The sequence below is a fragment of the Gossypium hirsutum genome, chromosome A11, assembly GCF_007990345.1.
Source record: "Gossypium hirsutum isolate 1008001.06 chromosome A11, Gossypium_hirsutum_v2.1, whole genome shotgun sequence".
Taxonomy (NCBI): Eukaryota; Viridiplantae; Streptophyta; class Magnoliopsida; order Malvales; family Malvaceae; genus Gossypium; species Gossypium hirsutum.
The window spans coordinates 115,122,840-115,126,578 of NC_053434.1; the positions used below are offsets into that span (position 1 = coordinate 115,122,840).

The window sequence follows — 3,739 nt, forward strand, 5'->3', positions numbered from 1 at the left end:
TATGTATTACGAAAATAGGTAATACTTATTTTAACTGTTGAAATTGGATAGCTTTAGGGCGCGTTTTCAAAAACAATAGTTGATTTCAAAATAACACGACAACAAGCAAAGCTTCCGCAATGAAAGTATTTTCCAAAATTAATCACTTTTCCTAAAAATGACTTAATCGAACCGGTTTCCTAGAAATATCCATGACGTTAAGGTGTGGCAATAGCGGTATGCATGTCTAGGATTGGATTCGAAGGGAGCTTGGTACTTAAGCAGTCCGATGGACTCACCACCTCTTTTCCGGTTTCCTACCTGGTGCACAGCTTCCATTCACTTTAACCTATAATGAATTAATCTTTTAAAACACTAAGTAGGTTTTTCTGGATCAACAATATAAAATGTTTTTAATGTTTTTGATGTGGCATGCCGGATCCGGCCATAACTTCTGGGCTGGGTTTGAGGTGTTACACACTAACCCACTAACACTCAACTATCTCATAATCCTAGTCCTACCCAACCTCTAACAACCACTCGAAACAAAAATTAACCCCTTTGCTCCGCAGGGATACGAAATGACTATTAAAGACATTAGATTAGAAATGACAATGTATTTATGTTATATTATTTAATATAAAACATAAATTAAAATTATATTTTTTATAAAATGATAATTAAAATATTAAAATCATATACAATAAAATTTAAATATTTTTAAATTATAGTCATAATAAAATATCAAAATATTTTTCAAATTATATTTAAATCAAATAATAAAATATAAATTAAATTGTATTTATACTAAATTTATAATTTTTATAATGAAAATTAAATTATATTAAATAATGACATATTAAACTTATGTTATGTGTATTAAATAAAATAAATAATAAAGGAAGAGTTGGAGGGGTAAAATAATAATTACCCTTATTTTTGGACTTTCAAATCAGTCTACTAGAGCTTTTAACTCCAGCCAATATTTTGGGTAACAGTGAGGTGAAAAATGCTTACTGATGTGCTTGCCAAACACCACAACTGGAGCTGCATTTCAGTTCAAATTTTTTTATTCTTTATCTCACCACACTGAGCTTACTGGTGATCCAAAGAGGCCCTGAGCTTGTTAACTCACCCTTCTGTGTTTGACCTTTCGGGTAATCTGCAAGTTTAGGGCTAAACGGCGTATGGGAGCTCAGATTGTTTTATCGGTTCATAAAATAAGATAGTTTATGTTTTAACTATTTTGGACTGTACATTTATTTTTAGACTTTTTTTTGGTCAATTTTTGAGTATTTTTAACGTAAAAATGCAAAATGACATGGATTAAGAAACTAAAATTCGATTTTTAAACTAAAACTCTGAAGATTTTCTACTACAAAATTAAGTAATCTTTAAAGTGTTTTTCTGTAAATAAATAAATAGTTTTTACGAATGTTTGTCTTAAATTTGGAAATGATTTGCCAAAATTAATACTTCAATACTTTCTAACAGACGATTTTGAATTCAAATTCTGAGTTTGAATCAAGTGTTTTCGGACTTACATTTTTCTAAACATTTGTGAGAGTTTTGTCAAATATTATATGCTTTCGAAATGCGCCCTGAGGAGGATTAAATCAAAAGTTTTTAAACAAGTTAATGTAATCCCTTAAAATATAGCCATAACATCTAGATCGAGTTTAGAATGTTACAATAATAATATAAAAATTACATGTAAAAATTAGCATTATATATATATATATAAACAATGACACCGTAAGTGAAAATCTATGTTTGATCCTAACAATTGTCGAATCCACCTGAAACATGTAAAAGGGAAAAAAGTAAGATGATGGTAGCTTAAATGACATCAATGAAGTGAGGGCATCACAAATTTATAATCTTTGGTTGCTGTTTGGTGAAAGCAAAATGTCCACTTGACTTGGGGTCAACATTATATATTTTCCTCTATAAATTAGATAAATAGATGTAATGAAAGAGACAATAGCAATAACTTCTTTCTTTTTCTTTTGTGGAAAATATGATCCTAAAAGCAAAGTTAGTTAGTGCGCTCAATATAAAGAATTTATTAATTTTGGTTTAAATGAATGTGTGTGAGTTTGAAATGTTATTATATAAATTTTTTTGATTCAATGTAAAAAACTATTTATTAATTAAATAATTTTTTATTTATTATAAGACATATTATATCAATACTTTTATTTTTTTAATATTAAAATTAATTGTAACCTTGTACTCTCTCGGGTCAAAAACAAATTATCACAGGAAAAAAATTGAGTTCTTATCTCAAATTTATTAGCGACACAATTAACATAACAAAATTTACACAAATATAAAATAATTTAAATATAATTATAATATGATAAAATATACATACATAAATTACAAAATTATATAAGATGGCATAGCTTTATTTAATAGCAGTGCCCACATGAAGTTACTGACATTATTTCATCATTTCTACTTTTTCATCAGTAATATTCACTTTTACCCTTTTTCTAATTTTTTTTTCATCCACAAAAAACTTGAAATTGGGCTATAAATAGGAGTGGAGAGAGGAGACCAAGTAAACCTACTAGGCTATAATCCAAAATGAAGCCGCTGTTTCTTTTAGTTTGTGTTCTCTTAGCTTCCTCTTTCTTTATTCCCATGTCTGCCATGCCTATCCAGAACCAATACTTGGGTAAGATTCAGCTGCTAGTCTTTATGTTTATATATAGGACATCCATATATATATATATAGAATTAACAATATGCATGGGTGGACATAATATATGATTGTTGCAGGTGGAAAACGCAATGAAATTGGATGTGGTCGTGGAATGAAATGCATACCAAAGGCAGCGCCTCTTAAGTGTAAAAGTCCTTACAGCAAGTCATGCAACCCGCCCTGAATATGGTAGAAAATAAAGCTATGGACCTATGGATGCTATGTTATTATGTCTATGCCTATGGATATGGATATGGGTAAAGTTATGCTAATAATAGATTAACAAATAAATAAAGTTTCCCCCATGCCTCATGGCCCATGGCAATGACCACATCATCATCAATGAAGTTCTTGCAATGATCGTATCATTACTTTCATGACTACTAGTTTGTATGTGTTATGTTTAATAAATTATGGAGTCCTTTTATGTTGAAAAATATCAAGTACTACTTTTTTTGTGATATGTTTATGTTCAAGAAATTATTGTTGGTGATGTTAAAGAAGAACAGAGAACAGGAAGCAAAAACGTGCAGCAAAGAAGCTGTTAGCTCTTTCATTCAACCAGAAAATAATATATTTAAAATCAAATGTGTCGAAACCATTTTTTTTAAAAACGGCGGTCGATTTGGATTTTAAAAAATGAAAACGGAAAAAAAGGGAGTCGCCACCAATCTTTTTTGATGAGGTGTGATCGGGTCATCTCGCAAAAGTGGTTGTTTTTAATAAATGGTTTGATTTATTTAAACAACGATTTTGGTCCACGAAATTCAAAAAAACAGGTTCGGGAGTTGGTTACGCACGAGGAAGGATTAGCACCCTCGTAACGCCCAAAATTGGTACCTAGCTGATTAATTAGTGTCTTAGTGTCGAAAATTGAAAACTTGAAAGACTTTAAAATACGATCCCTCTTTTTGTAACAAACACTCGAATGTTAAAGACCTTCTCGTCTCGAAGTAATAAAATGTCACATCTAGTAAGTTAGGACACGACATCTCGAACTTTTGAGAATGAGTTTGCCTTTTATTTAAAATTTGTGTATTTTAACCCTTT

The 3,739-nt window shown here is 30.0% G+C and overlaps 1 long non-coding RNA gene across 1 annotated transcript; it reads left to right on the forward strand.

The window, feature by feature from the left end:
- The first annotated feature begins 2,543 nt into the window (after positions 1–2,543).
- LOC107949244 (uncharacterized) lies at positions 2,544–3,148 on the forward strand. The gene is made up of 2 exons (XR_001697673.2): positions 2,544–2,662; positions 2,767–3,148. It is a non-coding gene; the product is annotated as an uncharacterized lncRNA (long non-coding RNA).
- Positions 3,149–3,739: the final 591 nt, after the last annotated feature.